This window comes from Dendrobates tinctorius, unplaced genomic scaffold (genome assembly GCF_039654945.1).
Source record: "Dendrobates tinctorius isolate UK_male_01 unplaced genomic scaffold, ASM3965494v1 ptg000028l, whole genome shotgun sequence".
Classification (NCBI taxonomy): Eukaryota; Metazoa; Chordata; class Amphibia; order Anura; family Dendrobatidae; genus Dendrobates; species Dendrobates tinctorius.
Window position 1 is genome coordinate 32,255,358 of NW_027361696.1, and position 26,093 is coordinate 32,281,450.

Here is a 26,093-nt window from a genome sequence, read left to right on the forward strand (position 1 = left end):
GATCGGCCTGCTCTTTCAGAGCTGTCCGCAACTCTTCAGCATTGTTCGGTTTTGTCATCTAAGCATAATAGCTTCAGCACAGCCTGTTGCCGCTTGACTGAGGCAGTGCTGCAGTGATTCCAGCTGGTGACTGATGTGTTCATTTTAGAGGTGGAGGCTGAAGAGGAGGAGGAGGAGGAGGATGAGATGCAGAACTCCAGATCTGCACTCACTATTCTGCTGGTGCAATGACTGTGTACATACATTACTGATCCGGAGTTACATCATGTATTATACTCCAGAGCTGCACTCACTATTCTGCTGTTGCAGTCACTGTGTACATACATTACATTACTGATCCAGAGTTACATCATGTATTATACTCCAGAGCTGCACTCACTATTCTGCTGGTGCAATCACTGTGTACATACATTACATTACTGATCCTGAGTTATAACCTGTATTATACTCCAGAGCTGCACTCACTATTCTGCTGTTGCAGTCACTGTGTACATACATTACATTACTGATCCTGAGTTACATCCTGTATTATACTCCAGAGCTGCACTCACTATTCTGCTGGTGCCGTCACTGTGTACATACATTACATTACTGATCCTGAGTTACATCCTGTGTTATACTCCAGAGCTGCACTCACTATTCTGCTGGTGCAGTCACTGTATACATACATTACATTACTGATCCTGAGTTACATCCTGTATTATACTCCAGAGCTGCACTCACTATTCTGCTGGTGCCGTCACTGTGTACATACATTTCATTACTGATTCCAAGTTTCTTCCTGTATTATATTCCAGAGCTCCAGTCACTATTCTGCTCATAGAGAACACCACACATAAAGGAAACAGGGGAAAACCAGCAGCAGCAATCACACAGTGATATATGCAGACCCAGTGGAGGCTGATATCCCCACAGACTATATAATTATAATTATTAGGACAGTCAAATCACTGAACACAGCACAACACACAAGAACACATTGACCAGAAGTCCTGAATGTAAAAATATATATACTTTATTATTTTATAAATAAAGGTACTTGAGGTATTTTAAAAGTAGCAAAGCATCAGTGTTTTATAATATAAAAATACACATAAGAGGGCAGTACTATCCATTTCATAAGGGCATATTATTGCAGTAAATGGTGCTAACAAATATATATATCTCAACAGTGAAGAAAAAAAAATAATAATATATATTCATAAGTATGGTGCATACAAATTATTAAAAAATGTATATCAATTCCCTATAGGGGAACATCATAATTATACAAATAAGAAAGCGTATATAGAGCGCAAAAAATACAAAGGTATTAAAGTGCAATATTAGTGCAAAAATAGTGACCACCATATGTGTCACTGCATACATATACCACATGAATAATGGGAATAATACCCAATAGCACCAATAGGGGTCAGTATATGCGTAGTTTATGTCATGGACCAGGAAAATTTCTGAAAACATATAAGCTATAAGCTATAACTTACAAGCTACACTGCACCTGGTCTGGACAGCCGCCCTCCCCAACACGTGTTTCGGCCCTTAGCCTGACAATTTTTTTTTTTTTTTATAAAATAATAAAGTATATATATTTTTACATTCAGGACTTATGGTCAATGTGTTCTTGTGTGCTGTGCTATTCTGCTCATGTTTACACCAGACTCTGTAAAGTCCCAGAATGCAAGGAGAGGATTATCTGGTGACAATGTTGTTGTTTTCTTATGTGAATCATCACTTTATATAAGTATGTTTAACATCTAGGTTTATTAGATTATTACCTGTTTTCATTTACTTTCTTCTTCACAGCTTGAAAACAATGGAATCTTGTCCTTTGGTAACTCAGTGAAGGAATACCAACCTCAGATTCTCCCCATACCATTTTGGGAGCCATTTTTAGCTCCTTACTGGTCAGACGTGGATATTACTAATACAGGGTATATATACTACCGTCAGTTTTATGAGTCCGAACCATCACTGCTTCAGCAAGCAACAGCAGAACTTAAGACGCACTTCAAGCTTTACAAATTCTCTGCTAACTGGATGCTTGTTGCCACGTGGGACCGCGTGCCGTTTCATGGAAACAAATCAGCAAAGGTAGGAGGGTAATTATTGCGATAAAATAGTAACATTGTAAAGTATAATAAAAGGTGACAACAATATAATCCAAACATGCTGAACTTTACCTTAAAACATTTTGAAGTTTTGGTTCCTGCCATCAGGTGGCGCAACTGCGTCTTGTGAGATCAGTAGATTTCAGCCAGAGTTTCTTTACAGGGCAGAAGTAGCAGTGAAGTTAATGGAATAGGTTCGGCTCCTAACCTCAATTTTATTATTTTCTTAAGAAATTTTTTTTTATTATTTTATAAAAATAGGTAACACTTAACAAAACGAAATAAATTTCCATAAGCTTTGTGACACACAGAAAAAGATCAACAATTTTTGCAGCATAGTGAAAGTAATATAAATAAATGTAAACGAACTAGTGGTAGAATTGCTGTTTGTTTTTTTTATTTACTCCTTGAAAAGTAATGTGATACATGACACAGTAAACTAACTGGGGCCATTAAAAACTGCAATTAGTGGCTTGGAGATTGGGTTTTACACAATATGGTTGTAGCTGACTGATGAATGTGACACAAGCACTGTATTCTCACACATTATGCATGTAATTAACATTTTCTGGCATGTTAGGCTCAGCTGTTTAACGATTTACACTGTCTTGAACTATTTTAAAAAATAACCAAGAAGGAAAAAAACTTTATGCTTATTGATTTGCAATAGCTTTCCTGACTGCAATTATCATATAGTATGAGTAATTTTCCCTAAAACAAAATGTTCCCATTTTCATCTTTCCAGGGAGCTCCCTGTGTACCAAAATACATAATAAGAATGTCTGTCTGCAGCCACCACTTAGGGGAGCTCACGGTATACAGAGATACATGAATAAAATCATGTCTGCAGCCACCACTAGGGGGAGCTTCGTGTATGCAGAGACACATAATAAGATTCTATACAAAGAATGGTTGCACTCTATCATGCTAAGGCATGTCAATGTGGAATATATATAATTAGAATTGCAATACAGCTTTAGGATTATAGAAAAAATATATGAGACTCTTAGCATAAAATTTGGCCAAATATTATCTGTCCACCAGCCAACGTCAAGGCGGCCTCAAATCTGATGGGTACCTACACTGTGTGAATACCTCTCTAAGGCTGATGTCTGAATTCCTGGGTGAATGTGAACACCTCTGTCAGCAATGCCTGCATTTATGGGTAAGTAGGGACCTGCTATAATTAAAATCACCACCTAGTGGAGGGTGGAGTGCTCGGTCAGTAAGCTAACATACAAGAGACAAAAAAAACTGACTGGCACATCCAAACTAATGTGAATAGGTGCATACCAAGAGGAGCTACCCCCCATATACAATATACAAAGAATAGTTGCACTCTATCATGCTAAGGCATGTCAATGTGTCCACATTCACCCAGGAATTCAGACATCAGCCTTAGAGAGGTATTCACACAGTGTAGGTACCAATCAGATTTGAGGCCGCCTTGACGTTGGCTGGTGGGCAGATAATATTTGGCCAAATTTTATGCTAAGAGTCTCATATATTTTTTCTATAATTCTAAAGCTGTATTGCAAATCTAATTACATATATTCCACATTGACATACCTTAGCATGATAGAGTGCAACCATTCTTTGTATATTGTATATGAGGGTAGCTCCTCTTGGTATGCACCTATTCACATTAGTTTGGATGTGCCAGTCAGTTTTTTTGTCTCACATAAGATTCTATCTGCAGCCACCACTAGGGGGAGCTCCCTGTATGCAGAGATACATAAGATTCTCTCTTCAGTCACCACTAGAGGGAGCTCCCTGGATACAGAGATACATGATAAGATTCTATCTGAAGCCACCGCTAAGGTAAGCTCCTTGTATACAGAGCTACTGTATATGATAAGATCCTGTCTACAGTCACCACTATGGGGAGATCCCTTTATACAGTGATACATGATGAGATTCTGCCTGCAGCTTACACAAGGGGGAGCTCCCTGCATACAGAGATACATTATACAGTATGATCCTAACTGCAGCTTACACTAGGGGGAGCTCCCTGTATACAGAGATGCATAAGATTCTGTCTTCAGCCACCACTAGGGGGAGCTCCCTGTATACAGAGATGCATAAGATTCTGTCTTCAGCCACCACTAGGGAGAGCTCCCTGTATAGAGATACATGATAAGATTCTGTTTGCAGTCACCACTAGTGGGAGCTCCCTGCACAACAAATTTAAAAGTAAAAAAAGTTTCATTAAGTTCCCCCTGGTGATGGCTGCTAAAAAATAAGCATATTTTATGCTTTATCTTTGTCATTATGCAGAAGCTAAATTAGTCCTCAGTTTTGTCTAGATGTTTCATGCATAATATATATTTTTTTACCAACAGTCAAACACCTTTCAGGCCGTGTTGATCTCAGATGAGAAGCTCACATTTGTGATGTACAATTACGGAAGCATGGAGTGGCCATTCTTGAAAAATGGTGTACTGGAAGGACCCCAAGCTCTTGTAAGCAGTCAAGTTATCAATGTCTATTTTGCTATATATACGCAACTCGTGTTTGTGTTAGTTGTCTTCCAGGTTCTCAGGTTTTCTCCCACACTCCAAAGACATACTTATAAGGAAAGCCAGGTTCACATAGCTTTAATGCAGTCCTTTCAACGGCATAGAGTTGACGGACTGCATTAACGCTACTCACATAACGTGATCGCGTTATGTGAGCCCACTAGCTCAGATGCTTCATCTGTGCTAGCAGTGACGGATCCCCAGACGCTGCAGCCCGCGTCCGAGGGTCCATCACAGAATGACGGCACCTCGCTAGCGCATGCCGATTTATGGCATGTGCTAGCGATGCGCTCCTAATGGAAGTGAATGGCAGCGTTAACAGATTGTGTTACATCGCGTTATGCTGCGGTGCAACGCAACCCGTTAAACGGACTGCTAAAACACAGTGTGACCCCAGCCGAATAGAGATGGGCGAACCCGAACAGTAAAGTTTGGGGTCCGTACGGAACACCTACTGTTCGGGAACAGACTCTGAGCATGGACTTCACCAGGATGCTCATGTTACTGTTTGGGTTTGGCTCCATGAACATCAGGTGTTTCATACAGATGAAAGCACGAGAATCACTTAAGACTCTTATCTGTGGCAAAATGATTACCACCAGTCAGACAGCCACGGTTCCGATGCTGCCATATGACAGCGTGAGCCCACAGCTGTGACCAGAGGTAAAAAATTTACTTCCAGTCACTAGCTTCATCTGATGGTACTACTACTCCCATGAGCCTACACCTGCTGCGCTAATAACAGCAAGAGCAGGTGGCAGCTGATGGGAGTATTCATCAGCCACCGCCTGCACTCTAAATAGTTTAAAAAAATAACGGCATGGGTTCCCCAGTATTTTTGATAACCAACCAGGCAAAACTGACAGCTGGGGGCTGCAACCCTCAGCTGTCAGCATTAGCAAAGCTGGTTATCAAGAATAGATGCTGGGCTCGGGAATTATGTGCAAGCCCGAGGTCATGGGATTCTGCTCTGGATGATAAAATCTATCAAGTATAAACCGATGTGGCTATTTTAGGTAATTTACATAAAACAAATTAGAAATAGTTTGAATTTGCCGGGTCCAGTAGTCTTTTGTCATATCCACATGTATGAATCAGAGGAACCAAGAAAAGTTGATTAACATTAGCTCCAGGCAGCCTACATGTTGTCACTAAAACAGACCTCTTTTATTTAGGATGTCTAATAAATGTGAGAGGGGGGTTGTTGAAATAATTCCTGCTAACTTATACCCCATGTGCTATTAAAAGATAAAAATCCATAAATCACCCACAATACAATTTTCAAATAGAGCCTTGAAAGGCCAAGTAGACTTCATGTTCAAGGCATATCCCAAAACTGCACATACAGTGGGTACAGAAAGTATTCAGACTCCTTTAAATTTTTCACTCATTGTTTCATTGCAGACATTTGGTAAATTCAAAAAAGTTCTTTTTTATCATTATTGTACAATCTGCACCCCATCTTTACTGAAAATAAACAAATGTAGACATTTTTGAAAATGTATTGAAAAATACTGAAATATCACATGGTCTTAAGTATTCAGACCCTTTGCTCAGTATTGAGTAAAATCACCCTTTTGAGCTAGTATAGCCATGAGTCTTCTTGGGAAGTTTTTCACACCTGGATTTGGTGGTCGTCTGCCAATCTTCCTTTCAGATTCTCTCCAGTTCCATCAGGTTGGATGGTGAACGTTGGTGGACAGCCATTTTTAGGTCTCTCCAGAGATGCTCAATTGGGTTTAGGTCAGGGCTCTGGCTTGGCCAGTCAAGAATGGTCACAGTTGTTCTGAAGCCACTCCTATGTTATTTTAGCTGTGTACTTAGGGTCATTGTCTTATTGGAATGTGAACCTTCAGTCAAGTCTGAGGTCCAGAGCACTCTGGAAGAGGTTTTCATCCAGGAAATCCCTGTACTTGGCCGCATTCATGTTTCCTTCAATTGCTACCAGTTCCTGCATTTAACCCCGTGCACTTTAATGCCATAGTGCTCTGCCTCTCTAGCAGCGGTCATATCACCTGCCGTACGGTGGACCCCGAGTGGCGAAGGCACTTTAATTAATTATTTTTTTTAGTGCCTTCCGCCACTCCTAACATAATACTAGCACCAGGGTCTGGCTGGAGATGGCAGATCAGCAGCAACTGTTGCAGTGCGTGCGACAGCTCGAGACTCGCTTGGCTACCCTTGAGCGAGCTCTCGCAGCTTCGCAGGCCACAGATGCTGCTGTCCAAGCACTCACGGACGTGGTAGGGCGTATGTCCATGTCCGCCTTTATGCCGACAGTTACCCGCCTCCCGTTACCCGAAAAATATTCTGGGGATGGCGCCTCTTATCAGCCAGTGCTCGATCCACCTGGAGCTGCTGACTGCGCAATTCCCTACAGAGCGGGCCAAGGTGGCCTTTATTATATCCCTACTGTCGGGTAAGGCGCTGGAATGGGCTACGCCACTATGGGAGCGTGGTGACCCGGATATCCGGACCGCAGCTAATCTGCTAACTGCTATCAAGCAGGTGTTTCTTGGTCCGCGGGTTACACATGATACCTCTCTCCAACTGCTCTCCTTGTCTCAAGGATCACTCTCGGTCAGTCAATACGCCGTCCGTTTTCGGACACTGGCGTCCGAGTTGGAGTGGTCCGACAAGGCTCTGATTCCTGTCTTCTGGAAGGGATTAGCGGAGCATGTAAATGATGCTCTCTCCACGAGAGAAATTCCTACCAGTCTCGAGGAGTTAATATCAATCTCCTTGCAGATTGACCTCCGATTCTCGGAGCGTGGTTTGGAGCGAGTTCACTCCAAACGGAGAGGTACCCCGGCTCCTAAATTTTTTGAATCTCTGGATCCACCCGAGCCAGAGGTTCCGCCACCTGAGCCCATGGAAGTGTCTCGCGCCATTTCTGAGACATGTCCGGCTCAAGAGTCCATATGCGGTTGTTTTCATCCACCCGCTGCTTCTCCGGAAGACAGCGCCCCTCAGTGGCCTGACCATGAGTCGGTAGGCGAGGCTTTTGTCCCTCCTTGCCAGCGGTCTAAAATCCTCGCGTGGGCACACGCGCCCAATACGGACGGCCATCGTGGCTATATGCAGACCACGAAGTCTCTGGCCGGGTCGAATTGGTGGCCGCACAGGGCTCGGGACGTAAAAAAGTTTATTCGGGCATGCACCCTGTGTGCTCGGGCTAGCCTTCCCGAACGGTGTGTGGCTATGCCCGCCGTTACACAGCGGCCTCCTCCTAAAACTCCCATTCCTATTGTCTCCCGGGTGTCCCTCCTGAGACCTTTCGATCTCGTCTCCCCTGATCGGAAGGTTCAGGGAGGAGGGGGCCCTAGGAGGGGGGGTAATGTTAGGAATCTGGGTTCTATGCTGCCTATGTGGGAATCCAGGTTTTCACATTTGTCTCCAGAGGCTAAGTCCTTTTTTCCAACTTCTGAGCATGCCCATGGGACGAGCTCCCATTGGAGTTCAGGAGTCAGGTGCTCAGGTCCTGCTCCTGATTCCATTAGCTTAGCTCAGAGCTCTGGAGATTTCTGGCAGGTCCCGTACGCTATAAAAAGTGCGCATGGCCGCTATGCCATGCGCTAGTATTTTCATACAGCTGCTGTATTTATGGTGACGGATGCTTGGACTGGTGACCGACTTATTAAGAAACCCCTTCCCTCTGATAATACGATTGTGTGAGTGATTGGGCAGCCGCCAGTAGCAGCGCCAGCGCTCTCCAGCTATTTCGGTCTCAGCAGCTAGCGTCCTGCATCGCGCGCCAGCGATATCGCGGTGTCTCCGCTGAGGCTCCATTCACACCGTGCTGCGATTGCAGTTCTTCGAGCGTTCGCAGTTGCGACGTCTTGCACCTCTTTTCACGGTAGGTCTTGTCAGAGTAGTTCTGATATTTAAGGCTGCTCCAGTGACCCTTTATTACCGTGTCGCTGTTGTTCTGTGGCTTAAACAGACAAATCTTTTTTGTGTACTTTAATGTTGCGGCTCTGTGTCCTTAACAGAGCTTGCTTCAGTGCACTCTTGGTGCAGTTAACCCCGTGCACTTTAATGCCATAGTGCTCTGCCTCTCTAGCAGCGGTCATATCACCTGCCGCACGGTGGACCCCGAGTGGCGAAGGCACTTTAATTATTTATTTTTTTTAGTGCCTTCCGCCACTCCTAACATAATACTAGCACCAGGGTCTGGCTGGAGATGGCAGATCAGCAGCAACTGTTGCAGTGCGTGCGACAGCTCGAGACTCGCTTGGCTACCCTTGAGCGAGCTCTCGCAGCTTCGCAGGCCACAGATGCTGCTGTCCAAGCACTCACGGACGCGGTAGGGCGTATGTCCATGTCCGCCTTTACGCCGACAGTTACCCACCTCCCGTTAACCGAAAAATATTCTGGGGATGGCGCCTCCTGTAGAGGTTTTATCAGCCAGTGCTCGATCCACCTGGAGCTGCTGGCTGCGCAATTCCCTACAGAGCGGGCCAAGGTGGCCTTTATTATATCCCTACTGTCGGGTAAGGCGCTGGAATGGGCTACGCCACTATGGGAGCGTGGTGACCCAGATATCCGGACCACAGCTAATCTGCTAACTGCTATCAAGCAGGTGTTTCTTGGTCCGCGGGTTACACATGATACCTGTTATGGACGGCGGAACGCACAAATATAAAATAATAGAAGGCGCGTTCGCCGCCCGGGGTCCACCGTGCGGTAGGTGACAAAACCGCTGCTGAACAATGGCAGATGCACCTAATAAGTGCGGTACTGCACTCGGGTTAACGTCACCCGAACGCTAAGAGCGGCTCTGTTCTGGCACAGAGTCGCGAGGGAAAAGTAATACAAAGACGCGGGCCCTGTTAGTGTCACAGAGGCCTGCATGTGGCGTCGCAGCCGCGAACACCAGAAGCTGCGGTTAGTGCAGCGCAGCGGCAGGTAAAGTCGCAGGCGTCGGCGCCGAGACACGGACGCCAAAGGATGCTAGTGTAGGTGTGGAGCACGTGGCATGTAGCTTGCCACAAACTGAGAACGACTATCCAACTCACTGTCACCATTCGTATTAACCAAGGGAGGGGATCATAATGAGTCAGTCACCAGTCCATACATCCATCACCATACACACACAGAATATTATGCTACACTAGCACATCGCCGAGCCGCCCTGCGGGCTTTTTATAGCGATGCGCTTCCGGGACCTTCCATTAGCCTGGGAAGGACCAATCAGATCTGACGCAGGACCTGAGCATGTGACCCCTGCTCTCCAGTGAGAGGTCAAGTTGCGGGCATGCCCAGTAGCACAGCATGAGGACTTAGCCTCAGGAGCAGTTCCCTGCAGAGCAGGTTGCGCTGCCATTGCTGCACCAGAGGTGGCAGCAACATCCAGGCTGTCAGAGCGAGTCTGAGCAGCAAGCCTGGCTCGCTGTGTTTGCTGAGCAACACCTGGAGCGGTCGAGGAAGAATGGGAGACCGCAGGATGTCTAGCTCTGGATTCCCGCTGAGCAGTGCAAGGAATCCGATGCCTAACATTACCCCCCCTCCTAGGGCCCCCCACTTCTGAGCCTCACTGCAATCAGGAGCGGTGCATGAATGTTTTCCACCGGCTCCCAGGTCCGAGCCTCGGGACCATGACCCTTCCAGTCCACCAAATAAAACTTTCTGCCACGGACAAACCTGCGCCCCACGATGGCGTTAACGTCAGATGATAAGCCTGATGACCCGGTGGATGGCTCAGAAAACCAGAGCATGTGAACTGGTTTGAGGAGGGACACATGAAACACGTCCGAAATGGCCAAATGTGGAGGAAGAGCCAGGCGGTAGACCACTGAACTAAGTCGCTCGAGGACCTTGAACGGTCCAATGTATCGCGGTGCGAACTTGGGTGACTCGACCCGCAGTTTAATGTTCCGGGTGGAGAGCCACACCATGTTGCCAGGGGAGAAGCTTGGCGCGGGTCGCCGATGCGTGTCGGCGGACGCCCTCATCCTTTCTTTAGATGCCCGGATAGCATCCTGAGTGCGATCCCAAATGTCCCGGGCCTCCACTGCCCAGTCTGCCACCCTGGAGTCAGTGGAGGACACCGGCATTGGGACAGGGACGCGTGGGTGTTGACCATAATTTAGGGGAAAAGGCGTCTGACCAGTGGAATCGGCCACCGCATTGTTTAGGGCAAATTCAGCCCAAGGTAACAAGGATGCCCAGTCATCCTGCCTGGCAGAGACAAAATGCCATAGATAGGTGACCAAGGTCTGATTGGCCCTTTCGACTAGGCCATTCGTCTCGGGATGGTAGGCGGAAGACAGATTTAGCTCGATGCTGAGTAAGCTGCAGAGCTCCCTCCAAAATCGAGACGCAAACTGGGGACCTCGGTCACTTACAATTTTATCCGGCATGCCATGTAAACGGAATACATGCTTAATGAACAGGACAGCCAGACCTCGAGCGGAAGGCAGGCGTGCGAGTGGCACCAGATGTACCATTTTGGAAAAATGGTTGGTAACCACCCAGATGACCGTACTGCCACCGGACTTGGGCAGGCCAACTATAAAGTCCATGCCAACCATCTCCCATGGTCTATCTGCTACTGGCAGGGGAAACAAGAGCCCCGCCGGCCTCTGTCTAGAGGGCCTGTTCCGGGCACACGAGACGCATGCTTGCACGTATGCCTTGACGTCTCGAGCCATATGTGGCCACCAATATGACCTTGCCAGGAGTTCGGTGGTCCGTTTATTACCAAAATGGCCACCTAGCCTGGAGGAATGTGCCCAGGCAAGAACCTCCGGCCGTAGCCGAGGGGGCACCAAGGTCTTGCCTGGCGGTACCGACTCGAGAGCGATAGGAGCCACGGTCGTAAAACTCTCCGGAGGGAGAATTAACCGAGGCTCGGCTTCTCTTTCCTCTGCTGAAACCACCGAGTGTGAAAGAGCATCTGCACGGACGTTCTTCTCTCCGGAGAGGTAGTGCAGGGTGAAGCGGAAGCGGGAGAAGAAGAGCAACCACCTGGCCTGATGGGAATTCAGCGTTGGGCCGTCTGAAGGTAGACCAGGTTTTTATGATCCGTAAATACCTGAAAGGGAAACCGGGCTCCCTCCAGGAGAAGTCTCCACTCGGAAAAAGCCAATTTCATGGCTAGCAGCTCACTGTCGCCGATGGAGTAATTTTTCTCCGCCGGTGAGAAGGTCTTGGAATAAAAGAAGCAGGGATGCTTCCGACCATGAGCATCCTTTTGATAAAGGACTGCTCCTGCACCGACGGAAGAAGCATCTACCTCAAGGATAAACGGCTTATCCATATCGGGACGGTGTAAAATGGGAGTGCCTGCAAAGTGGGATTTTACGGACGAGAAGGCCTTAGAAACCTGTTCGGTCCAAGCTTTAGGGTTAGCTCCTTTCTTCATGAGAGCAACCAAAGGAGCTACCAGAGTGGAGAAGTGGGGTATAAATTGGCGGTAATAATTAACGATCCCTAAAAAGCGCTTCACCGCTTTAAGAGAATGGGGTTCCTGCCAGTCCATAACCGCTTGTACTTTGGCCGGATCCATAGCCAACCCCTGGGCCGAGATGACGTAGCCCAGAAATGGCAAGGACTCCTGCTCAAACTGACACTTCTCCAGCTTGGCGAACAGGGAATTCGCCCGCAGGCGGTCAAATACCCTGCAGACATCTTTCCGGTGGGTGGCCAAATCTGGCGAAAAGATGAGGATGTCATCCAGATAGACCACCACCGAGGTAGAAAGCATGTCACGGAAGACATCATTGACGAAGTCCTGGAAGACAGCGGGCGCATTACAAAGGCCGAAGGGCATGACCAGATATTCATAATGACCATCCCGAGTATTGAAAGCTGTCTTCCACTCGTCTCCCTAGCGAATACGGATCAGGTTGTATGCCCCTCGCAGATCTAGTTTTGTAAAGAGCCGAGCCCCTCGTAACCTGTCGAACAACTCGGAGATCAACGGGAGGGGGTACTTATTCTTTACCGTGATGGCATTGAGACCCCGGTAGTCGATGCAGGGGCGTAACTCTCCGCTCTTCTTCTGAACGAAGAAGAACCCTGCACCGGCCGGTGACACCGACTTCCTGATAAAAATCCCGCGCCAGGTTTTCCCGGATATATTGGGACATAGCCTCTGTCTCTGGGAGAGATAATGGATAGACATAACCTTGGGGAGGTTCTGTGCCTGGCAGGAGGTCAATCGGGCAATCATAAGGACGGTGCGGCGGGAGTGTCTCCGCAGACTTCTTAGAGAAGACGTCCGCGTACTGGTGGTAGGGTCTAGGAAGCATGGAGAGATCTGTAGGAAGCTCCGTGGATGCTACCTGAAGACTGTCCCTCAGACACCTTCCCTCGCAGTCCTTGCTCCAGCCCAGTATCCTCCCGGAAGCCCAATCAATGTGAGGGGAGTGACAACGAAGCCAGGGAACTCCGAGGAGTACCTGATCGATGCCATGGGGCATAATAAGCAGGGACAGGGTCTCCCGATGTGAGGGTGACATAACGAGACTGAGTGGGACTGTCTGATGGGTCACTTGTGATGGTAATGGTGCCCCATCCACCAACCTGATAGTCAGAGGTCGTGGGAGTAATACCAGAGGAATAGCGTGACTCTGGGCAAAGGTCGAGGACATATAGTTCCCCTCGGCCCCGGAGTCCCGAGTGAGCTCTGCCTCCCAGGTGGAGGAGCCATTATCTAGTGTACCCCGGAATACCGGTTTAGGTGAGAAGGGTCCCGTTTGGGACTGACCACCACCTATGGCCACTGAACGGGGTCGTTTTTTCAGCCGCTGAGGGCATGTGCCAGCCGAGTGGCCAAAATGTCGGCAGTGATAACAGCGCACAGAGCCCCGCAACTGACGTGGCTTAGTGCCGGTGTGAGATACCTCCATGGGCTCGGTGGAGGGAGGCTCCTGTGCGGAATGACTCAGCGGTTCAGTAAAGGTGGGGGCCAAATTAACCTTACGTCTGGATTGAGCCCTCTCCAACCCGCGCTCCGTGAACCGGAGATCAATGCGGGTGGAGACGGCGATCAATTCCTCCAGACTTGTGAGAATTTCTCTGGTGGCTAGAGCATCTTTTACGTGCTCAGCTAGGCCTCTCCAGAACACCGGGACTAATACTTTGTCCGGCCACTCTAGTTCGGAAGCCAAGGTCCGAAAGCGGACAGCATAATGGCTAACCGAGAGTAAGCCTTGTGTTAAGGATAACAGTTGGAGAGCCGTATCGTGCGTGACCCGTGGTCCCAAGAAGACCTGCTTCAGAGCCGCGAGGAACTGAGCAGTCCCCTGAACTACGGGATCATCACGTTCCCACAATGGCGTGGCCCACAGTAATGCCCGGCCAGATAACAAGGAGACAATAAAACCCACCTTAGCCCGCTCTGTAGGAAACCGTCCAGCCAGCAACTCCAGCTGAATGGAGCACTGGCTGACGAATCCCCTACAGGTGGCGCTTTCACCCGAAAACTTATCGGGGAGTGGGAGGCGAGAGATTGTCGGCGAGGGCAAAAGTGTGGGCACACGTGAGACGGCCTCAGCGACCGTCTGAGTGGCAGCTAGCGCAGCATTCGCAGCTGAGTTGGTGCTCTCGATAGCCGCCAACCTGCTCTCCAGCTGCCGACTGTAGCGCTGCAGCTGCTGCACGTCTGCCATTGCCAGCCAGACCCTGGCGCTAGTGTAATGTTATGGACGGCGGAACGCACCAAATATAAAATAATAGAAGGCGCGTTCGCCGCCCGGGGTCCACCGTGCGGTAGGTGACAAGACCGCTGCTGAACAATGGCAGATGCACCTAATAAGTGCGGTACTGCGCTCGGGTTAATGTCACCCGAACGCTAAGAGCGGCTCTGTCCTGGCACAGAGACGCGAGGGAAAAGTAATACAAAGACGCGGGCCCTGTTAGTGTCACAGAGGCCTGCGTGTGGTGTCGCAGCCGCGAACACCAGTAGCTGTGGTTAGTGCAGCGCAGCAGCAGGTAAAGCCGCAGGCGTCGGCGCCGAGACACGGACGCCAACGGACGCTAGTGTAGGCGTGGAGCACGTGGCGTGTAGCTTGCCACAAACCGAGACTGACTATACAACTCACTGTCACCATTTGTATTAACCAAGGGAGGGGATCATAATGAGTCAGTCACCAGTCCATACATCCATCACCATACACACACAGAATATTATGCTACACTAGCGCATCGCCGAGCCGCCCTGCGGGCTTTTTATAGCGATGCGCTTCTGGGACCTTCCATTAGCCTGGGAAGGACCAATCAGATCCGACGCAGGACCTGAGCATGTGACCCCTGCTCTCCAGTGAGAGGTCAAGTTGCGGGCATGCCCAGTAGCACGGCATGAGGACTTAGCCTCAGGAGCAGTTCCCTGCAGAGCAGGTTGCGCTGCCATTGCTGCACCAGAGGTGGCAGCAACATCCAGGCTGTCAGAGCGAGTCTGAGCAGCAAGTCTGGCTCGCTGTGTTTGCTGAGCAACACCCGGAGCGGTCGAGGAAGAATGGGAGACTGCAGGATGTCTAGTGCTGGATTCCTGCTGTTAAGTGCCAGGAATCCAATGCCTAACAATACCGCTCTCCTTGTCTCAAGGGTCAGTCAATACGCCGTCTGTTTTTGGACACTGACGTCCGAGTTGGAGTGGTCTGACAAGGCTCTGATTCCTGTCTTCTGGAAGGGATTAGCGGAGCATGTAAAAGATGCTCTCTCCACAAGAGAAATTCCTACCAGTCTCGAGGAGTTAATATAAATCTCCTTGCAGATTGACCTCCAATTCTCGGAGCGTGGTTTGGAGCGAGTTCACTCCAAATGGAGAGGTACCCCGGCTCCCAAATTTTTTGAATCTCTGGATCCACCCGAGCCAGAGGTTCCGCCACCCGAGCCCATGGAAGTGTCTCGCGCCATTTCTGAGACATGTCCGGCTCAAGAGTCCATATGCGGTTGTTTTCATCCACCCACTGCTTCTCCGGAAGACAGCGCCCCGCAGTGGTCTGACCATGAGTCGGTAGGCGAGGCTTTTGTCCCTCCATGCCAGCGGTCTAAAGTCCTCGCGTGCTCACACGCACCCAATGCGGACGGCCATCGTGGCTATATACAGACCACGAAGTCTCTGGCCGGTTCGTATTGGTGGCCGCACAGGGCTCAGGACGTAAAAAAGTTTATTCGGGCATGCACCCTGTGTGCTCGGGCTAGCCTTCCCGAACGGTGTGTGGCTACGCCCGCCGTTACACAGCGGCCTCCTCCTAAAACTCCCACTCCTATTGTCTCCCGGGTGTCCCTCCTGAGACCTTTCGATCTCGTCTCCCCTGATCAGAAGGTTCAGGGAGGAGGGGGCCCTAGGAGGGGGGTAATGTTTGGAATCTGGGTTCTATGCTGCCTATGCGGGAATCCAGGTTCTCACATTTGTCTCCAGAGGCTAAGTCCTTTTTTCCAACTTCTGAGCATGCCCATGGGACGAGCTCCCATTGGAGTTCAGGAGTCAGGTGCTCAGGTCCTGCTCCTGATTCCATTAGCTTAGCTCAGGGCTCTGGAGATTTCTGTCTGGTCCCGTACGCTATAAAAAGTGCGCATGGCCGCTATGCCATGCGCTAGTATTTTCATACTGCTGCTGTATGTATGGTGAAGGATGCTTTGACTGGTGACTGACTTATTAAGAAACCCCTTCCCTCTGATAATACGATTGTGTGAGTGATTGTGCAGCCGCCAGTAGCAGCGCCAGCGCTCTTCAGCTATTCCGGTCTCAGCGGCTAGCGTCCTGTATCGCGCGCCAGCGATATCGCGGTGTCTCCGCTGAGGCTCCGTTCACACAGTGCTGCGATTGCAATTCCTCTAGCGTTCGCAGTTGCGACGTCTCGCACCTCTTTTCACGGTAGGTCTTGTCGGAGTAGTTCTGACATATAAGGCTGCTCCAGTGACCCTTTATTACCGTGTCGCTGTTGTTCTGTGGCTTAAACAGACAAATCTTTTTTGTATACTTTAATTTTGCGACTCTGTGTCCTTAACAGAGCTTGCTTCAGTGCACTCTGGGTGCAGTTAACCCCGTGCACTTTAATGCCATAGTGCTCTGCCTCTCTAGCAGCGGTCATATCACCTGCCGCACGGTGGACCCCGAGTGGCGAAGGCACTTTAATTATTTATTTTTTTTAGTGCCTTCCACCACTCCTAACAAAATCCTTATTACAAAAAATGACTAAGTATGGAATGGACAAGGCAACTATTAGAGGGATTCATAATTGGCTTAGTGATCAGACCCAAACATTGGTCGTAAATGGCTGCACATCCAGTTGAAAGAATGTCTCAAGTGGGGTACCACAGGGCTCTGTCCTGGGCCCTGTATTATTCAACATCTTTATCAATGATTTAGATGAAGGAATTGAGGGTAAACCGATTACATTTGCTGACGACACAAAGCTAGGAGGGATAGCTAATACTAGAGAAGAGAGAGGATTCAAAAATATATAAGTAAACTGGAACAGTGGGCAGAAACTAACAGAATAGTTTTTAACAGGGAAAAATGCAAAGTACCACATCTGGGCGATAAAAATGAAAAAGCATATACAGAATGGAAGGAATAGGGCTAAGCAACAGCACATGTGAAAAAGACTTGGGTATACTAATAATTCACAGACTGAACATGAATCAACAGTGTGATGCAGCAGCAAAAAAGGCAAATACAATTCTAGGATGTATTAAGAGAAGCATACAGTCTAGATCACGTGAAGTCATTATTACCCTCTACTCCTCTTTGGTCAGACCTCATCTGGAATACTGTGTCCAATTTTGGGCACCACATTTTGAAAAAGACATAAAAAAAACTGGAGCAAGTTCAGAGAAAAGCGACCAGAATGGTGACTGGTCTGAAAACCATGTCCTACGAGGAGAGGTTACAGGAATTGGGAATGTTTAGCTTTCAAAAAGGAAGACTGAGAGGAGACTTAATAGCTGTCTACAAATATCACAAGGGATGACACATTGTAGAAGGATCATCTTTATTTTCATTTGCATAAGAAAAAACTAGAAGCAATGGAATGAAACTGAATGGGAGGAGACACAGATTAAGGTAATAGAAAAAACTTTTTACAGGGTGATCAATGAGTGTAAAAGGCTGCCACGAGAGGTGGTGAGTTTTTCTTCAATAGAAGTCTTCAAACAGAGGCTGGACAGACATCTGTCTGGGATGATTTAGTGACTCCTGCTGTGATCAGGGGGTTGGACCAGATGGCCCAGGAGGTCCCTTCCAACTCTACCATTCAATGTTTCTATGGGCAGGTGATGAGCAGTGCCTGGTTTTCTCCACACTTACCGCTTAAATTATCACCAAAAAGGTCTATCTTCGTCTCATCAGACCAGAAAATCTTATTTCTCATAGTCTGGGAGTCCTTCATGTGTTTTTTTTATTAGCAAACTCTATGCGTGATGTCATGTCTTGCACTTAGGAGAGGCTTCCTTCGGGCCACTTTGCCATAAAGGGCCGACTGGTGGAGGACTGCAGTGATAGTTGACTTTATGGAACTTTCTCTCATCTCCCTACTACATCCCTGTAGCTCAGCCACAGTTATCTTGGGGTTCTTCTTTACCTCTCTCACCAAGGCTCTTCTCCCACAATTGCTCAGTTTGGCTGGGAGGCCAGGTCTAGGAAGACTTCTGTGGTCCCAAACTTCTTTCATTTAAGGATTATGGAGGCCACTGGGCTCTTAGGAACCTTGAGTACTGCAGAAATTCTGTTGTAATCTTGTCCAGATCTGTGCCTTGCCACAATCCCGTCTCTGAGCTTCTTGGCCAGTTCCTTTGACCTCATGATTCTCATTTGGTCTGACATGCAGTGTGAGTTGTGAGGTCTTATATATACAGGTGTGTGCCTTTACAAATTAAGTTCTATCAGTTTAATTAAACACAGCTGTACTCCAATGAAGGAGTAGAACCATCTAAAGGAGGATCACAAGTAAATGAACAGCTTGTGGCTTAAATATGAGTGTCTGAGCAAAGGGTCTGAATACTTATGACCATGTGATATTTCAGTTTTTCTTTTTTAATAAATTAGCAAAAATTTCTACATTTCTGTTTTTTTCAGTCAAGATGGGGTGCAGAGTGTACATTAATGAGAAACAATGAAATTTTTTGAAATTACCAAATGGCTGCAATGGAACAAAGAGTAAAACATTTGAAGGGGTATGAATACTTTCCATACCCACTGTATTAGATTCTCATCTGATGGAGAATGAGAAGCTTCATCCATGGTGTATGGATAAAAGCATAAATTAGTGTTAGGTGTCGGATTCCTGCAGCTACACAACAGGAATCCAGAGCTTCACATGCTGCTCTGCAGCAAGCCATTCCTGAGGCTGTTTGTCTGCCCTCCACTGAACATGCTCACAAGACGATCTCCCATTGGAGGTCGGGAGTCACATGCTCAGGTCCTTCTCCAGATCTGATTGGTCAATCTCAGATATCTGGAAGGTCCCGGCAGCGCACAGCCATAAAAGGCCCGCATGGCCGTGCTAGTATAGACTTTACTTGCTAGATGTGTGAATGGTGATGGATGTATGATTCTGGTGACTGACTCATAAAGATTCCCCTCCCTCTGATATTACGCATGTGGATAGGGAATTAGAGTAGCAGTCAGCGCAAGTCAGTGGCAAGCCTTAGGCCACTGTGCACACCGCACCTCTACACTAGCGTCCGATTGTGCTACGCCTCACGGCACTATCGTCTAGCGGCAGTGTCCGACGCCGCGCTGCAGTTGCAGCTCTCTATGGTGTCCGCAATGGCGACGCCACACGCACGGTAGGTCTAGATGGACGCAGTTCCTCTGTCTTGGGTCCTGCACCTGTGACCTGATACCGTGTGTGCATTCACCTGAGACCTGTGATGCTAACAGGCTCAGCCTTTTGTGTTTACCTCTGCTGGCATCTCTGTGAGTAAGCAGAGATTGCTTTGCGCACCTGGGTGACGTTTAACCCGCGTGCGCATTTCCGCCACATTGCTCGTCTGTCACTACTTAGCAGCAGTGTTCACACCTACTGCACGGTGGACCCCGAGCGGCAATACGCACTTTATTATTATTTTTATTTAGTGCGTTCCGCTGTTCCAAACATTATACTAGCGCCACGGTCTGGCTAGTAATGGCAGATCAGCAGCAACTTCTACAGTACATTCGGCAGCTGGTGGGCCGGTTAGCTACTCTTGAGAGTGCTATCTCAGCTGCAAAGTCTACTGAGGCTGCTGTACAGGCAATTGCAGAGGTGGTTTCACGTGTGTCCACGTCCTCCCCTGTGCCGACAGTTTCCCTCCTCCCGTTGCCCAATAAATTTTCTGGCGATGGCGCCTCCTGTAGGGGTTTCGTGAGCCAGTGCTCTATACAGCTGGAGTTACTGGCTGCGCGATTCCCCACGGAACGGGCTAAGGTGGGGTTTATTGTTTCCCTTCTTTCGGGCAGGGCGTTGGAGTGGGCCACGCCACTATGGGAGCGTGGCGACCCAGAGGTTTGAACCGCTGCTCAGTTCTTAGCAGCTATCAAGCAGGTCTTCCTGGGACCACGGGTCATGCACGACACCTCTCTTCAGCTATTAGCGTTAACTCAGGGATCACTCTCGGTCAGTCAGTATGCCGTACGTTTTCGGACACTGGCTTCCAAGCTGGAGTGGTCTGATAGAGCTCTCATCCCTGTGTTTTGGAGAGGTTTAGCGGAGCATGTTAAGGATGCTCTATCTACCAGAGAGGTTCCTGCAAGTCTGGAGGAGCTGATTGCCATTTCCCCCCACATTGATCTCCGTTTTTCGGAGCGCGGGCTGGAGCGTGCTCAATCCAGACGGAAGGTTGCTTCGGCTACCAACCTCTTTGAACCTCTGGAGTCACCCGAGCCAGAGTGTTCACTTCCAGAGCCCATGGAGGTGTCTCGCGCCAGTCTCGAGGCGAGGCCGGCACTAAGCTCCAGTTGCGGTTACCACTGTCAACAATCTGTTCCCCATGATAACAGGGCCCCGCAGTGGCCAACCTCTGTGCTGCCGGGCAAGACCTTTGTCCCTCCTCACCTTTGGCCGAAGGTTCTTGTGTGGGCACATGCGTCCAGGGTGGGTGGTCACTGTGTCTACATGCAGACCACAAAACTCCTGGCAAGGTCTTATTGGTGGCCGCACAGGGCTCGGGACACTAAAAAATATATTCAGGCATGTGCCTCTTGTGCTCGGAATACCTCCCCTAAACAGAGAGTGAAGACGCCTGCAGATACACTGCTGCGTTCCACTTCTACTTCGGTTTCTGGCGATTTTGCCGGTCCCGTTGTCTCTCATGTGTCCCTTCTCAAACCTAGAGATTTTGCCAACTCTGATGCCTTCTACGTGTCCCAGTTTTCTGTGTCACCTGCCAGGACATCAGACTTTCCTTCGGACGAGTCTGAGGCCTATGCCTCTGATGGGCACAAGGTGGTGGATTGGAAGGCTCACGGGGGAGGGGGCCCTAGGAGGGGGGTAATGTTAGGCGACAGATTCCTGCAGCTACACAACAGGAATCCAGAGCCTCACATGCTGCTCTGCAGCAAGCCATTCCTGAGGCTAAGTTCGTCTGCCGCTCCACTGAGCATGCTCACGAGACGATCTCCCATTGGAGGTCGGGAGTCACGTGCTCAGGTCCTTCTCCAGATCTGATCGGTCCATCTCAGAGATCTGGAAGGTCCCTGCAACGCACAGCTATAAAAGGCCCGCATGGCCGTTCGGCCATGCGCTAGTATAGACTTTACTTGTTAGATGTGTGAATGGTGACGGATGTATGATTCTGGTGACTGACTCATTAAGATTCCCCTCCCTCTGATATTACGCATGTGGATAGGGAATTAGAGTAGCAGTCAGCGCCAGTCAGTGGCAAGCCTTAGGCCACTATGCAAACCGCACCTCTACACTAGCGTCCGATTGTGCTACGCCTCATGGCACTTTCGTCTAGAGGCAGTGTCCTACACCGCACTGCAGTTGCAGCTCTCTTTGGCATCCGCAGTGGCGACGCCGCACGCACGGTAGGTCTAAACGGACGCAGTTCCTCTGCCTTGGGTCCTGCACCTGTGACCTGATACCGTGTGTGCATTTACCTGAGACCTGTGACGCTAACAGGCTCAGCCTTTTGTGTTTACCTCTGCTGGCATCTCTGTGAGTAAGCAGAGATTGCTTTGCGCACCTGGGTGACGTTTAACCCGCGTGCGCATTTCCGCCACATTGCTCATCTGTCACTACTTAGCAGCAGTGTTCACACCTACTGCACGGTGGACCCCGAGCGGCAAACGCACTTTATTATTATTTTTATTTAGTGCGTTCCGCCGTTCCTAACGTTATACTAGCACAAGGGTCTGGCTAGTAATGGCAGATCAGCAGCAACTTCTACAGTACATTCGTCAGCTGGTGGTCCGGTTAGCTACTCTTGAGAGTGCTATCTCAGCTGAGAAGTCTACTGAAGCTGCTGTTCAGGCAATTGCAGAGGCGGTTTCACGTGTGTCCACGTCCTCCCCTTTGCCGACAGTTTCCCGCCTCCCGTTGCCCAATAAATTTTCTGGCGATGGTGCCTCCTGTAAGGGTTTCGTGAGCCAGTGCTCTATCCAGCTGGAGTTACTGGCTGCGTGATTCCCCACGGAACGGGCTAAGGTGGGGTTTATTGTTTCCCTTCTTTCGGCAGGGCGTTGGAGTAGGCCACGCCACTATGGGAGCGTGGCGACCCAGAGGTTTGAACCGCTGCTCAGTTCTTAGCAGCTATCAAGCAGGTCTTCCTGGGACCACGGGTCATGCACGACACCTCTCTTCAGCTATTAGTGTTAACTCAGGGATCACTCTCGGTCAGTCAGACGAGACGATCTCCCATTGGAGGTCGGGAGTCACGTGCTCAGGTCCTTCTCCAGATCTGATTGGTCCATCTCAGAGATCTGGAAGGTCCCAGCAGCGCACAGCTATAAAAGGCCCGCATTCGGCCATGCGCTAGTATAGACTTTACTTGTTAGATGTGTGAATGGTGACGGATGTATAATTCTGGTGACTGACTCATTAAGATTCCCCTCCCTCTGATATTACGCATGTGGATAGGGAATTAGAGTAGCAGTCAGCGCCAATCAGTGGCAAGCCTTAGGCCACTGTGCAAACCGCAACTCTACACTAGCATCCGATTGTGCTACGCCTCATGGCTCCATCGTCTAGAGGCAGTGTCCTATGCTGTGCTGAAGTTGCAGCTCTCTTTGGCGTCCGCAGTGGCGACGCCGCATGCACGGTAGGTCTAGACGGATGCAGTTCCTCTGTCTTGGGTCCTGCACCTGTGACCTGATACTGTGTGTGCATTTACCTGAGACCTGTGACACTAACAGGCACAGCCTTTTGTGTTTACCTCTACTGGCATCTCTGTGAGTAAACAGAGATTGCTTTGCGGTGACATTTAACCCGCGTGCGCATTTCTGCCACATTGCTCGTCTGTCACTACTTAGCAGCAGTGTTCACACCTACTGCACGGTGGACCCCGAGTGGCGAACGCACTTTATTATTTATTTTATTTAGTGCGTTCCGCCGTTCCTAACAATTAACAACATTCATGCATGATCAGGGATGGATTCTAGTGGACAAATACCCTCGATGACCAACATCATGAGGCTTCCACCACTTTCTTCAAGATGTAGATTCTTTGGGCACTGCTCCATTTCCTTTGCATGGTCCTTTAGTAAAATATATATAGAAAATCTTTCTTTTTTTCAATTTTTGCTAGCTCTTAATATCTTCTAAGTTCTGCTACTCACCTTTTATCGCACAGGCTGGTCTAAACAATGATGTTGGCTACCAACTTCCAAAATCCTTGACAGTTAATATCACTCAAGTCAATGCAACTAGTAATGTAAATCTTACCGGGCGATGGGCGTTCAATATAGACACAAGCGTCATTCAGTTTTCGGATACATTTATAGGTAAGTATAAAAATTGGAGAAGTTCCAGTATTCCTGCTTTATTAAGTAACTTATTGTCCAAGGAATCTTTTGCACAATACTTTTGGCTGGTGTTTTATCCATATACTAGATATCTTGTATTAAAAAATTATTTCTGTTTAGATTTTGTATTTCTTTTATAATGTCATTTACAACTCATCATTGATTTCCATTTCTCTATTTTGCAAAGAAACATATAGGTATGAGTACAAAGGTAAGAAGGCAACAGTAAATGCTGAAAAAGACATAATGACTTATTGATAGGTGTATACGGGCCCTGAAGTGTCATTCTTCACAGGCCCATCAAGCATAAAGCTCCTTTACTTATAGTGAATAGCAATGGATTTTCTAAGTTTTACATTAACTGTAGCCATTGGTTGTAGAATTTGATCTTTACAACAAATAAAGTGCAAACTAATAATATAAAAACATAAACAAATAGGAGGAAATGCGTTAAAGGTTATTACTTCAGTTTTTACCATCAAAAATTCACTAATTTTGTCGGACACACTTCTTGCCCAAATGCTTCCAAATTTTTCCTTTTTATGCTGTTCTTGCCACTTTCGAAAACTGAACTTCAAAGTTGGCACGCTTAGCTATTTTTGTGACTTTTGTAAAAGTTGCAGAAAATAAGATGACTAGTCTACTCCAGTAGCATGTTGGAGTTTAAAGTGGAGAAATAGTTTTAGACAGAAGCTTTGCTTTCAAAGAAGTACCAAATTTATCAAAAATTAATACTTTATTAAATTTCTTGCAAATAATAACAAAGTAGATGCAAAGAAAAGTGACTTTAAAAAGTTCCCGAGTAACTTTCCTACTTAAAGTCATAAAATATTCTTCAAACTGTATCCTGGTATAATTGTGTTGCTAACTATTTTAAACTTACCAGATCAGGCTTCAATTGATGATGATGACTCAAAAAGTGAAAGAAAATGTTAAGTATAAAATGTTAACTAAAAAATTATCTTATTATTTTCATTATTATAATTATTATATTGATACGTTAAATATTATTGCTTTATTTTAGCCTACATTTAAAAAGTGAAAACAAAAACAATATGTAGATGATAGTTATAAACTTTTGATGTTTTATATTCACATAGCCTCTCCTAACCTAAAATAAATTCCTGAGGATTCTAAACACCCCCAATTCAATCAGTTTTTACCCAAAATTTGCCTTAAAACTGTATGAATTGTTGCAAAATGTTTGCGCTTCTACAATTTTCTCAAAAATGTTGCCATTTTTTCACAATTTTTTGGCTGTCCTGGTCAGCTCAGCCTATGTTTAAAGTGGGTGGATCTTAATTAGGAGGCACATGGTCTAGCATGACCAAAAAGTTATAATTTTTTTACGCTGCAAGAGAAAATTACATTTTTTTTTACGGTGGGGCAAATAAGCTGAAAGATGCATGCAATTTCTTAAGAGACCCACGTCTCTTAATGAAATTTGTGCTTTTTACTCCAGTGAGTTCTTCAACAAAATTGGGATGAAAAATGCCTTAAAATATTAAAAAAACAACATAAAATCCCACTTTAACTAAAGCAACGTAAATTGGAAAGAAAGTGAAGAAGTTCAAATAATGAAGTGAAGTTTGTGGAAAACAAAAATCTTTAGATTGTATTTCTCTTTCACTGTTTTTAGCATTGATGTCAACTTTAATTATGTCAGTTATTTACATTTGCATTTAGTAAACATTTGTGCTTTCATTATTTTTGCAATGTAAACCTCACTGATCAGTCAAGATGGATTGTCACAAGTTTTTTGCTGCATTTTATATATATTTTTACATTTATTAGCTTATTGTTTTACTTAGATAAGAACTTTATAACATTTTTCATGTTATTATACCTGGAGCTCATTCATTCAAAATAAAGAGGAAAAAATGTCATCTATGTACCCATGATAGTATCTTACACTACTGGAGATACATGGAAGGATGCATTTAGTATTTCAGCCATTGTTACCAGGTATGTCTGTGTGTTATGTTTACATATTAGTGTCCTATATAAGGACATGGAGCGGAGCAGAGCTCCATCAATATTTTTCAACAGACATGGGAAGGACCTTGTCGTGGTTCTGTTGCTCACAATCAATGGGTTTCACTGCAACAAGATTTACTAAATGACATCACCATGAAGTAGAGAGCTTCATATAATAGAAGGCTATCTACATATTAGTTTATAATGTAATCACTGTAGTCGTTGGGATCTCTTTTTTAGGGAATGTAGTACTAAACAAAAGTATCTGCCCTCTAACATATCCTAATTTCTACAGTCTTAACGAGTTCCCTTCCATAGCTTTATTTAGGATTATAAAAGATTTGGCATGCAATGTACACATATATAACACTAACACATGTATGAGACTGTGGACAACTAGGAATACGTTTTATTCTGTTGCTGTGGTTTCCTAGTGATTGTGCAAACGCTTCCCATAAAACTTTAATTTTAGATGCCATATATTCTAAAAGGAGGAAAGGTTGATTGCACTTACTAAATTTAACAAAAGAAAAACATTTAAAAGTGTCCACATTGCTCCGGAAACTGTTTTCTAGGAAAAAATCGGGC

The 26,093-nt window shown here is 47.0% G+C and overlaps 1 long non-coding RNA gene across 1 annotated transcript; it reads left to right on the forward strand.

Annotated features, from left to right (window-relative positions):
* The first annotated feature begins 1,812 nt into the window (after window positions 1-1,812).
* Window positions 1,813-25,473, forward strand: LOC141084876 (uncharacterized). The gene is made up of 3 exons (XR_012231155.1): window positions 1,813-2,094; window positions 4,454-4,573; window positions 23,357-25,473. It is a non-coding gene; the product is annotated as an uncharacterized lncRNA (long non-coding RNA).
* Window positions 25,474-26,093: the final 620 nt, after the last annotated feature.